The following is a 13,976-nucleotide window of genomic DNA, read 5'->3' as shown; positions in this document are numbered from 1 at the left end:
GCTAGCATCACCCATGTGACTGGGGTTCTCTAAGCCAGGGGTGGAGAACTTTTTCCAGCCTTAGGTCACATTGCCTCATGGGCAGCCTGCCAGGACATCCATGCCAATGGTGGCTGGGGCCAGAGGCAAATGTGGATGGAGCAACAGGTGTATATCCATAGGGAGTCAACCCATCTCCTCATAGGGGTGTTGAAAGGATAGTACAGAAGAGAGCCATGCACACTGCCTTGAATTCCATGGAGTATATAGCTATAGTAAATAAATAAATGTGGGGCAGAATTATCATCATCTGACACTGGGGGAAGGAAGCAAGAGCAGGGATACAGCAGACAGCCTCTTCAGTGAATTAGCTTCCAGGAGTCCATTCATTCATTCACTCACTCGCTCCTTTTTCATGGCATTATGTACACCATTTTGGCACACTGTTTAGAGATGGCTGCCTTACTGGAAGATGAGCCATTTTGTTCTGTTCTATTATAAGATTTTATTATAAAATTTGACTTCATCTAGAAGACAGTTTAAAAAAAAAAAGCAACATTCTCAAGCAGGTAAGATTTTTCAGTGGCAGTGATCAACTATCTCCTGCTAATGATGAGAGGTTGAATGCACAGTGAGTTGGCACAAATTAATGATCTGTTTTAAGTCAGTTGACGGCTTGCTCAACTTCATTACATGAATGTCTGGCCACTGTACAGAATCTCTTAATTAAAGAGGTATTTGGAATTGGCACAATATGCAAAACTATAAAAGCAGGGAATTAAATTAAGACTCTTGTCCTGAATGGTTTAGGATTTCAAGGGACCAAGGATATGGCTGGTAGGCTAGTTAATTGCACCTTCCATTTCATTTCATACCAAACAAAACATCAGGAACCACAGCTCACAAAAAAAAAATAATTAGAGAGATGCTTGCATTATTTATAATAGCTGTAAAGGTTTGAAGTCTGATAGGCATGCCAACAGATTGCTGGGGTGGCCAAAATAATGGTTTCCTTTACCCATATTAACCCCTTTGCTACATCAATGAGCACAGAATTAGATCTCCACCTATCTAACTCCACATGTAACAGAACTCCAGCACACTATTAAAATGAAATTCTTGGGAGGAGGATGCAGAGTGGAAAAACAGTGAAGATTGTGAGATACCTAATCCTTTCTTTTCTCACTGCTTCTCTGCCCCAGATCTCCCCTCTCTGCTTGTGACTACCACTCACCCCCACTCCAGGATATTCCTCCCATGTCCTAAGAACTGGCCTGGTAGGAAATTGCTCTTGGCTATCCATCGATACCCCTGGCTTCATCTTATAGTCATCACTGCAGTTGCAGAAACCTTCTCTGCTCTTCCACAGAACTGGCAAAATGGAGTGTTCCACAGAGATAAGAGAAGAAAAGGGGGTAAGAGTGTAGAAGGGTGGCATGTGTGCTGATGTATGTATGAATCAGGAAAGATAAAGGAGGGAAAGGAGGAGAGCTGAGATTGGGGAGAAAGAAGACTTGTAGTACCCATTGACGATTGGTTACCCACTGACTACCAAACTAGGGATACCTTGGTGCCTGCCAGGCTGTTTTTTTGTACTGCCCAAACATACAGAGCAGAAGCTTGATGGGAATTCCATGGCATGTTAAAGGCTGCTCACAACCACATCCCTGCATGGAAAATTTCCCACAATATCTTTACTTCATTTAGAAAGAGGACAATTTAGCTTGGAATAATGTGTGACAGCTGTGGCAAGCTCAAGCTTGGCAATAAATAAATGGTATGTATAGCTTAGTGTTTAGAAGAAACTGAGGAAGGGTGCATAATTTTTACAGCTGTGTGAAGTCCACACTAATCAATGGCCAAATGGATTGTCACTCCATCCTATTGGATGTTTTTATTGGTTATATATCTGTTTACATAAACCGTACCTTGCTCATCAGCAATGTGAATGGGAAATGTCAATATTGTAGAAGAAAATGGAAAAGCAATTTAAGAGGCATGTGGAATTCTGCAGACAAAAGTAACTAAGCAAATCATGCCCTTTTAGCTGCCTGGATGAGGGAACTCCTGAGATTCACATATATAAGATACTATAAAATCACTGGAAGAATAGCAGCACAGAAGGCTAAATAAACTTTAATTCCACAACAACAACAAAACCCACTAATTTCAATATCGTCTTCAAAATTGGGAACATGGGAAGCTGCCTTATACTGAGTAAGACTATAGGCTCATCTAGCCCAGTATCATGCAGAATGACTGGCAGAGGTTCTCCAGAACGTAAGAATATCAGAGAAGTGTACTGGATCAGGCCAATGGCCCTTCTAGTACAGCATCTTGTTCTCACAGTGGCCAACCAGATGCCAGTGGGAAACCTGAAAGCAAGACATAAGCACATCAGCACTCTGTCTTCGCTATCCCTCACCTCCTTTGCCCTTCTAACTGACTGCAGCCCTGTGATGTGAATATTGTCAGTGATGTCACAATGTTAATGATTTGATAGTGTCAAGGATACCCATAAACTAAATCACTGAGTTGTCACAGCCAAACAGACTAAACAGCAGTGAGAGCCAATGAGGTCAAGGGCACCGAGGGCAAAAAGAAAAGCAATAACACAAGAAGCAGGCGCATGACTATGCTGAATCAATGTGAATTATGTTCACAATGTGTATTCACAATGTGTATTCAAAAACTGCTGAAAATGAGAGCTGTTTTTCAACATTCATGAACTCATGGAGAAATAAGACAGTTGTTGGGGATAAAGGTTGTAATTGATTTGTTATATAATAAAATGCACTAGGCACAAAAGAGGAAGCTGTGAAACAAGGCTAAAAAGTATATCCAATAGAAAATGAACCAGGAGAATAGGTGGCAATGTAAAAAAAAAAAATGGAAGGCCTTATCTAAGAATGGAAAAGCTATGCATGAACCGACAGTCCAGTAAAATATATTTAATTTCAGTATAACTTGTAACCTATTTAGAGAAAATGTTTTCTTTCTATGAAGTTCAGCCATATTGGAGGTTGCAGATGCAGTTTCAAGCCTTATGCCATGTCAGCTCTGTACCAAGTGAGGGCACACTCCAATGTCTCTTGCAGCAGTGCATGGTTCTGAGACATACCTGTAGTTCAGGGATGACCTCTGGCCACATTGGAAGCAGTACATGCTGTCTGTGGCATAGCTGAGTCTCTCCACTCCAAATTCACAATAGTTTGTGAAGCATTTTGAAGCATTCTCTCCCATTGTGGTCCCTGTTCCCTTTGACTCCACACTTGCCTTGCCTCCATATTTACACAGCTAGAGCAGGGCTGGCAAATCTGTGACCCTTCAGTGGTTGTTGTATTCCAGCTCCTATTTGTTGTTTAGTCGTTTAGTCGTGTCCGACTCTTCGTGACCCCATGGACCAGAGCACTCCAGGCACTCCTATATTCCACTACCTCCCGCAGTTTGGTCAGACTCATGTTTGTAGCTTTGAGAACACTGTCCAACCATCTCATTCTCTGTCGTCCCCTTCTCCTTGTGCCCTCCATCTTTCCCAGCATCAGGGTCTTTTCCAGGGAGTCTTCTCTTCTCATGAGGTGGCCAAAGTATTGGAGCCTCAGCTTCACGATCTGTCCTTCCAGTGAGCACTCAGGGCTGATTTCCTTAAGAATGGATACGTTTGATCTTCTTGCAGTCCATGGGACTCTCAAGAGTCTCCTCCAGCACCATAATTCAAAAGCATCAATTCTTCGGTTCTTCAGCTCCTATTAGCACCAGCTAACATGGCCAATGGTCAGAGATACTGGAAGCTGCAGTCCACCAGCATCTGGAGAGCCACAGGTTTCCCACCTTTGCCCTTGATGGTTTAAGAACCTTCCTTGGACAGGAAAGTGGGAAGTGAGGTATTGAGTTTTAGGAACACAGAACAGCAAGCTAAAGAAAATTTGGGAGAGCTTGGGGTGGCATGGTCCATCAAAGCCAGTGGAAAAACAATATATAAATTTGGTTAGGATCAGATTGCCTAACCACTACTCTGCTCTTCACTCTCCTTTGTCCTTGTCCCAGTGGCAAAGGAACACAATTATTCCCTACTTTCTTTTCAGCAACCATTAAGATATTTGAAGATTATTAAGTGAACCTTTAATCCTTTTTTCTTCAAACTAATTATAGCAAATTCCATTTACTTTTCCTCTTATGACATGCTACTCAACCCTTTTGTCATTGCCTCTGTTCATCTCCGGATTCCCATCAATTTGTGCACATTCGTTTTTGTGTATTTGCTTTCAAACAAGATATTCCTGCTGTGCCATATAATCTTGGATATTCTATTTCTATGAATGCTTACAACCCTCAGTCAGTATGCATGCTAGCATGTACTTTGCAGGAGCATCACGCTGATGGTTTGCATTCAGTGTGTGAACTGTTATAGACCCAGAGTTCTTAAAACAGGAGTAGTCAAGATGGTGCCCTTCAGATATAGTTGGACTCTAGCTCTCATTAGCCCCATCCAGCAAGACTAAAGGTCAGGGATGATTGGAGTTGTTGTCCAGTAACATCCACTTTGACTTCTTATTTGGTTCTACTCTTGGCATTGTCCCTTTAACCATTAGCACGGATATCACCCCAGCTCAACCACTTACATCTCAAGCCTGGCACATTTCTGCATAAGGGATGACTACTGAATGTGGTATGCAGATACTGTGGTCATTTTAGCAAATGCACAGACTTTCAGACATGCTTAACACAGGGAAGTGGCTCCTGGAGTCCTGAGGTGTGTCTGCATTGGAGCTCTAAGATTTAAATTGTCTCCTTTACAGAGTCCCATTACTCGCCATTTCCTAAGTTTTCCATCACCATTCTCTTGTTCATTTGTTGTATGTCAGACATTGTTACACCACAACTCCCTGACCATTGGCCACACTAGCTGGAACTGTTGAGAGTTGGAGTCCAAAGACATCGGGAGACTGCCAGGGTTGCTGCCCCTGTCTTAAGCTCTTTAGGGAAATTATATTTTGTCAATTCACCACAGGCCCTGAATAAAGGTTACACCAGTGCTTGTTGCATTTCTGGAGTAAGTAATAGCTTCACTCTACCTCATGAGGCCTAATTGGAATAAATGCTTTTGAGATGGTGAAGAACTGGTGAGATAGAAGCTTGAAGCCTTTTATAAATGTGTGTGTGTGTGGCGGTGGCAGTGGGGGAGAACAGTATAAAAATGAATTCAAATGATCACTGCGTTGTCACGGCTTAATACGGCCATTAATGTGTGGCGTCCTTGCGCATTTAACAAGCTATTAGTAATCGATGTCTAGATGTTCAGCCATTATGTGCAAATACCTCCCATAATTAGAAGGGCCGTTATCTTCAGTAAGCCCTGTAATGTTCCCCCAACAAACTGGTTTGTCTACCACATGCTGTAAGCAAAATGTATTCCTAACTGTTAGCTCACAGTGGGATGCAAGGTGATTCCCAGTGTGTGAGTAAGAAAAATGGGAAGCGGGATGAAATAGCCCAAGATAAAGAAATCGCCAGCCTCTCTTGAAGACAGAACATTGTTATTTCATTTTTGCCAGAAAATACTCATCCTGAAACATGTATTACTGGGAGAAATTCATTGGTATCAAATATGCCAGAAAAATAAAGGCAGCTTTTAACACTGTTCCTGTCTAACTATATTTGGCACAGATTCTTTTTTTTTTTAAAGAAGGTGTAAACTGAGGTTTCATTACTTCAGGGATGGTGCCTGATTTTGCAGGGCCTTTGGCATGGTGCCAATGATGCCTGCACCACCCAGCCCTGTTTGTGGCAGTGTCAACTGCTGCCATGCCATGTTTCCTATGCTGCATTTAAAGTAACATAATTAGCATCAAAACAAAATATCATATTGGACATTGCAATTACAATATGAAAACATGTCAATAGAATAGTTATTCTATATTGTTTGAAAAACTAAACATATACGTTAAAATATTGGACAGAGTTATTGGAAACAGACTAAGCCAGGCCACTGAGCATGGAATAAATGCCCCATTTTTTATTGTACAAATGTTATAGTCACACACATCCCAATTAACCATGTCTATTATTTTCACTGAGTTGGACTAATACTGGAAACAGCCTTTAAAACAGCCTTTAAAATTATGAACAGAAGGTAGTAATCGGTAACATTTACACATAACTCTTAATTTGTGTTAGCCTGTAGTAATTCCTTCCACATTGTTTGTCCAAGTAAATATCTGCTTGAGTTTTCTTCTGTTTTTAAACAGTTTTAATGACATTCTGTGATTACAGTTCTTTCCATGGAAACAAGTGGAGAGCTCTCCATGGTCCTTAACCTGGAAATGCTCATGAAGTCAATACTCATGTACATGGAGCTGAGAAGCTCTGGTAGGAAGTAGTGAGGGTCAAGGGATGCTATACACTGTAAACAATACACATGGTGTGCAAGATATCACTTTGTGTTTGAAAATGGTTGAAACATCTGGAATGCCTTTCTTCTTCTTCTTCTTCTTTTTAAAAAAAGTTAATTTGGACAAGCTGTCAATATTTATTAATATACTTTGAAATAGTTATGCATTCACTCCAGTAACTATCCTAAATAACACAGAGACATTTTGATGTGCTAATTTTAAAGTTGAACTTTACAAAAAACAAACTGTAACCAATCATAAATGAGGTTAATCACTTGCTGATTCCACTGGCATTCATTGTAATGACACTAATTACAATAAACACATTTAAAATTAATGTGCATGTCATATGCATATATCAATTCCATTCTAATTTGCCATTGATTAATGTCCACACTGGGAACGTGTTTGCCATGATAAAATAGCCTCACTGGGAAAGAGAATAACCTAGGAGGAATTATCAAAAGGAGGGAGGGAGAAAAGAAACATATCAAGTCATCGTCATTCAGAAGCTGAATTTCCAGTTGCTCTAGGAGTAGGCATATAGAGGCAGTGGGGCATTTATCCCAAACATTGGGTCTGCAGGTGGCAACAAGTAGCCCTGAACATGGTCCTGCAAATGTGCCCACTAATCCCTGGCAATCACAAACAAGCATATCCAAGACACATTGAAGGAGAGAGGTGGGCAGAGAGAGGGAGAGGGAGAGAACATGCTATCACCTCATTTTATTCTCTTTTATAAATTGTGAGCACAGACACCCTGGAGCTCAATCTTGCCCTCCTGAAAACCCAGACAATTCACCTGCCATCACAGGTATCATCCAAGCTGTGCATAAAATGCCTACCAAACTAGAACCAGCTACAAGGAAGGGGCTGAACTGTGACTGTTACCAATCAATCTTGGATGACACCCTGGGGCATTAGAACAGCAATTGGCTGCTCACCTCCACCATGACATCCATCATATTGAATGTTAACTACTAATGGTGGTTTCCCTTCATTAAGATTTCTTTGGCAGAGAGAGAGCAGCCCTTAGGATGTGTGCTACTCAGATGGCTTTGCAAAGAACTGCCAGCTCACGGAGATTGCGAGTTCATGACTGAATGCTAAGAGAAGGCAAGGGAGCACCAGTAGGAGTATTTGGTTACATGAGCAATTCCCCAGAGGCTTATACCAGACCTAAAGTGTACTGACTGTAGTATTGGAATTGTTCATGTAAAATGACTCAGTTTCGAATAATTGAGCTTCCTAGGCAAGAAGGTGCTGCTATTGTTGTTTTTAATTAAGCTGTAGGATAAATTGGGTCACCCATTGCAGGAAATGAAAATGAGATGCAGCGCGGGAGGGAATCCAGCAGGACTGTGTAGCCGCTATTGTTGGCTTGTGAGGCGCTCACAATGCTTGTGTAATTGCAACAGTAACAGCAGCATCTGCAGCCTCAGAGGAGCTGGAAGGTGCATTATACTGTATTAATCTATAGCACAGCATTTTTAGTGTGAAAAGTAGTTTGTGATTCTTCGCACTCCCTTCCAACAGAAATTATATGGGGGAGCTTCAAAGTACAGCTATTCTCATAATTGAAACAGTTTGGGGAATGTGAAATTTGCCCAAAATAGAGAGGTCTCCAGGGCATAAATCATATATAGAGATGGATCATTGTGAGAAGCATAAATCAAGTATAGAATAAAGATAGAACTGACTCAGGGAGAGCCAAACAAAGTAGATATTGCTGTTAATGAAATGTCAGCTGTTAATGAAATGTCAGCTGTTCCGCAAGTGGGAAACAATCCATTTGATCACTGTGCTCATGTCAGCTACTTACTTCTGCTTCCTTAGGGGTCCCACTGTTTGTGGACTGTAGGTAATTGGACTCATCTGCTACACACCACCAGTGCTTAATTTTTAAAAGGAGAGGCACCACAGCTTTACCCTTTAAGAAAGTACTCATCTGGAGGCCTGAACCCAAGGGCAGAACTACATGTTACACTCCAATGGCTGTTTTCCTAGAGCTAATCAACTTTTGCTTATTTGCAGTGGATAAGTCAATAGGATGGGGTGCTTCTTTGCTTAACCCTCCATCACCCACTGCTTTCCCCTCCAAATTCTCCTCCACCAGGGGCTTTTCCACTAAGGGATTCGATGTGTTAGTGTGTTTTACCTTGAATGCATCTGAAACACTGCAGAAAGGAAGTTGCATAGTGTATGTCTCTATGGTGGACTAAGCACCACCCCTTCTGCCTCTTCTCTTCTACAAATCACCCACTCCTAGTGGGCATTTCCCTATCTAAAGTGACCATTTGGATCTTACTGCATGTAATGGGGTATATTAGGTAGCTTAGTACTCAGTGCCTTTCCACGCTCATCATTGATAGTGAGATCATTTCTGTTTGAGCCAATGTTTTCAAGATTGAATCCATAGCTGATTCTCCACATCTTTCTTCACACATTATTATAAGAGAATGGGTGTCAGGCTTTCCTTTCCACACTAATGGGTTGCTCCTGGACCAAGAAAAAGTTCACTGGCTGTAGTTACACACCTAGAATATCCTCATGTTCCTCCAGCCAGTAAATATTGGAGTTATGAACATGCACACAAGGATAGCCCTTTCATGGATTTATGCACTGACTAGTGTTCCAGAATGCTGATCTTATAGGAGAACAGAAGTTTAGAAGAAGAATTACATATCTGTCTGAGCTACAGTGAAGCTGGTTATTGTGATGACATTTTGTTTCCAAGTAATGAATGCTATCAGGAGCAGTACCACCATCTCTATCGGCCATAAATACATGCAGTGATGGCTAAACTGGGGTTCTAGACACCATGCCCACCGCAGGGCCCCTCTCCATAGCAACATTGCCACTGGTTGGTGCTACAGCACCTCACTGCCATTGCAGCAACCCACTCACTTGGGTGCTCCTACTCCTCCACAATGTCATTGCTGAGTCACTGGTCACTCCCTCTGTGTCTGAGGCATAAGGTTCTTAAGCAAGCAAGCAAGGAGCCAGCAAAAGTAAAGTAGGAGAAGCAGATGAGCCAGATGACTCCCACTGCCCTCTGCTGAGCTATGTGCCTTGGCTGGTGCTCAACTACCGTAAATTTCGCTCTATAACACGCAGATTTTTTCTCCTAAAAAGTAAGGTGAAATGTCTGTGCGTGTTATTGAGCGAATGTGTGGTCCCTGGAGCTCACTCGCCGGAGCGCAGGGGCAAAATAGGCAAAAATCAAGCAAAAATAAGATCGGGCGGGCGGGCGGAGGGAAGGGGGAAGGCGGAAGCTTTCCTGCATTCTGCCTCAGGGTCTTACTGCCCACCCGCTTCTGTTGCTGCGTTTGCTCAAACTCAACAAAGAGCAGGGAATCCCCTGCCCTCCTGGCAAGCAGAGGGGAAAGGAAAGGCTCGAGTCCTTCCTTCTAATTCTTTCCTAGTCACACTGCGTGCAGGCTCCAGCCCACCACCTCCTCCTCTCCGTGCTCTAGGGACTCGCAGGCAGCCGAAAAGCAAAAGCATGCAGGTGGGAGAGAGAGAGAGAGAGAGAGAGAGAGAGAGAGAGAGAGAGAGGCTGGCTTGGGTGGGGGGGGGAGACTTTTGCTTTACAATGGTAGGTTTCTCATTTCTTTTCCAAAAGCAGAGAGCCCTGCCCCCAGGCCCCCTCCAAATTACAGCTTCTCCAAGCAATGTACTGCTGGAGGGAGATAGTATGCTTGTTTGGAAGAGAAACCCTGCTTCCCTGCTCGTAAGTAACAGCAGGCTGGATTGCAGAGTGAGACATGGAAATCTCTGGATTTATATGCTGTATATCAAATATCTTAATCTATACTTTCTACACGCGGCTGGTAAATCAGAATCTCCTGAGCCAGGAGGATTACAGCATCTCTCCTCTCCCCTTCATTAAAAGCCTAATACTCTTCTTTGAAGAAGTATAACGTGAGAATGTTTTTTATATATATTTTTTAAAGTTCTTTTCCTCATTGTGCGCTATACACTGATAATTGCTGCCACAATAACAATTGATTGAAAATGGAATTTAGTCTCCCCCCCCCCCCCATAGAGAGCTGTTCTTCAAACGTTTAGCCTTAATACAGTGGCTGATGTAATACCCTTCTGCTTCACTAGGCATTTTATATAGGGACATTAAAATTGATTTTCTACATCTAGGCAGATGAAAAAAAGTGTGTTACATGCCCTATTGCCCAAAAGTGTGCAAGCACAGAGCAAAGGTTGCAGTGACAGAGGTGGCCAAAAAAGAAATACCGTAAATAAAAAAGAAATCATACTTCGTATATCCTGTCTGGCTTGGGTGGGGGGGGGCTTTTGCTTTCCTTCCCTCCCCATTTAAAACGTGGTGACAAAGCACGGATCCACATGGATCCTCAGGATTTTTGCATTGGGTCACCCCAAATTCACCATCAGATCACATTACATGTCCATGGCTACAGTCTGTACCAAAAAAATCACGCACCCACTGTTGCCTGGGGCTGCAATGGTGCAAAAACGTGGTTACAAAGCATGGATCCACATGGATCCTCAGGATTTTTGCATTGGGCTACTCCAAACTCACTGTCAGATCACATGTCTGTGGCCACAGCATGAACCACAAAAATCATACACCCACTGTTTCATTTAGAATATTTTTTTTCTTGTTTTCCTCCTCTAAAAACTACATGCGTGTTATGGTCTGGTGCGTGTTATAGAGCGAAAAATACGGTATGCTGGCCGCTGACCCTGGCCCTGCATGCATGCTGCTGCAAATCATCTCGGCATGTGCAAAATGAGGGAGAGGGCATGCCAAATTAGCTTCTGATCATGGCACTTAGGTCGCACTGCTCGTCGCAGGCAGGGACTGGGAGCTGCTATAGGCAGAGCAAAAAGGAATGACACACTCACATGGTATGCATAATCTCTGACCAACTGCAAACCAGATGCACATATAATAGTGTATGCCATAACCCAGCACAAACAGAGGTGCTGGCACAGCCCCAGAGATTGTTGAATCTATGGGATTATTGCATACCAGCATAGTGCATAGATCAGAAGTCCCAAGCTTGCTTCATCATCATGAACAACAACAACAGCGACATGGTGGTGCAGATGATTAATAGACATTGTCAAGAGAGGAACAGCAAAGCTGCTAATAATGTATGGGATTTTGTTGGTGGTGCTGTTTTGCTTTTTTCAGGGCTAAATAAATGCAAGAAGCTGGCTAGGGAGAAACAAGAACTAAAGCTGTAACAATCCAATACCTCTTCTCTCTCTAGACCCATTAGAGATCAATTGCACCCTTCTAGCCAGTACAATGGAAATACACCTCCTCCCACAGAGACAGGACAGGGTGAGGATTGGTGAATTGCCAGTAGATACTAGTGTAGGACAACTGATCCTTGTCCACCAGGAGAGTTTGGAGAAGGAGCAAGACTAAAAAAAAACCTGAAAGGGAATGCTGGGAGTGAATGTACTAAGACAAAGTGAAAAGGGGAGCTACGTGGTCACATAGAATGGGAAGAAGGGAAATGATGGGGAAATGAGCCATGTGATAGGAATGGAGACCTGGATTGCCGGGAAAGAACAGAGTGTATGTCTTGCCAGGGAATTTTGATACCATTGCATGTGGTGACATGACCTCCTTCCCTTTCCATTAGTATAAACCAGAATGTATGCACATATTTACTGTTTCTGGGAGGCTAATCCTTCTGCATTTCAGTGGCTTTCTATCCACTCTCTCAAAAATAGCCATATATTTCAGGATTAGCTGAACTTGCACCATGCGCACCATGCTGAGTAAAGAACAGAGGGATAAAGCTGTTCTTACACTCACTTGAACATATGCAAGCAATGACCTGTGTCTCCTCCACCATTAATCTCTGCCGTATTTGCTATACTTACACAGTGCAATATTTGCCATCAGATTTTGGATCCCAAATACAGAGTACAGCAAGAGGTCTAGTGGCTTCTTCAAGAAAAACAGATGCATAAAGGCACAAGTTTTCCTGGACCAGAGTATACTTCCAGATGCAAAAAAAGTCCTCCTCAACTGGGGGGGGGGTCCCCACACAGAGGGGGAAATGTAAGCACTATAGCAGGGATAGGGAACCCCTGGATCTAGTGAGTGTTATATATCTCATCATCTCCTCTGAACATTGGCCATGATGGCTGGGGCCACTGGAGTTGGAGTCCAACAGCTTCCAGAGCACACCAGGTTAACAACCCTTGCAGGAAAGATGAGTGTTTTCAAATGTCTAGTAGGACATTTCATGGCCTGTTAGCTCCACTGCTTATACTGTATCATGTGCATGTGAGCCAAGGAGGTGATACTATATGAGGATGGCACTTTCTGCACCTGGTGTGGCATGCTCTAGTCTAGAGGTTCTCGGAACAACAGCTTAGAGTTTGAGCACTTCCTCTGAAGGGGAAGGCTGGGGCAAAGAATGCCTGAGTTTGTTCATTTTTCCTCCTCCCTCCTTAAACCTTTTCCTTTTGTGTCATGTCTTTTAGAAGGTATGCTTGAGGTATGTCTTATCAGTGACATTTGTAAACCAGCCCAGGTGGCCCTCTTTTTTGCTGAAGAGTGGGGGGGGGGGGGTATTTTAAATAAATGAAATGAAATGAATAAATTAAAACTTCCAAGACTTACTTTTGCATCCAAATGGCGCACAATAAATGCTTAGGCCAAAATCCAAGGCAGAACTGCCTGCTTAAGTCCATAAGTTTTGGAAAGTGCCAGAATGTTTAGCACTGTTGAATTGTGGCTCTAAGTGGGTCACTTTTCATTTTTAATTTCATTCTGTGTGCAGTACACCTTCCCATATAGAAGATAAGTCCAATGAAGTAATTTATGTGCTTCTTGGTAGGTTAAAGACATGAAAGTTCCACTGTACAAGAACAGCTAAGATCTTTGATGAAGTGCCAGCTTTGCTCAAACTTTGCAGCAACTTTAGTCTTCAGCACTTGATTTAGGGGGGTAAATCCCTTGACACAGGGATAAGTAATAAGCCTGTCAGATGAGTTACCTGCCCACTAACTGGTAATACTGGAAATATTAGGTTGAGTGGGTAAATGCTAGCCCACACAATGGAGAGAGAGGGTTGTCAGCTGTTTCCCCTTTCTAATAACCCTTCTGAAGACCATTTAGTGCAAGTCACAACAGTAGCACTTAAGGGGCCTTCAATTGACATAGCTTGTCTGCTATGCAGCTTGTCCCATCGGATCTCTGGGATATCCCAGGAGATCACTTCCAAGCATTTCACTACCAGGACCAAACCTGGTGCTGAGATCCAAACTGGAAAACTGTTGGCTGTCCTCTCTGGCCACCAGGGGGAGCCTGCCGTCAGGAAAACTGAAACGCTCCACCAAAAACTGGCAAGCAATTTATTTCTATGGGAATAAAATCAGTTTAAATCTAGGAAGGTTTGTGCTCTTGTTGTAGTTGCCTCTTCCTGGCATCCAGGGAGTGCTTAAGTATAACAACAAGTAACCACGTATCAAAAAGCCAGCCATGCCCTCTACCAATTTTTTCTTGGCAACTTTGTGGCAAGCATTTCCCATCTGATTATCTGAGATGAGGGCACTGAAGTCCCAACCGTGGCTAGTTTAAATAGATTCAGAAGAGAA

The 13,976-nt window shown here is 42.8% G+C and overlaps 1 protein-coding gene across 1 annotated transcript in view; it reads right to left on the bottom strand.

The window, feature by feature from the left end:
• Positions 1 to 13,976, bottom strand: part of SORCS3 (sortilin related VPS10 domain containing receptor 3) — a 445,632-nt gene that overhangs the window by 374,087 nt on the left and 57,569 nt on the right. The gene's annotated exons all lie outside the window — the stretch shown is intronic.

The sequence above is a fragment of the Podarcis pityusensis genome (assembly GCF_964106645.2).
Source record: "Podarcis pityusensis genome assembly, chromosome: 5".
NCBI lineage: Eukaryota > Metazoa > Chordata > Lepidosauria > Squamata > Lacertidae > Podarcis > Podarcis pityusensis.
This window is presented reverse-complemented; position numbering and strand designations above follow the sequence as displayed.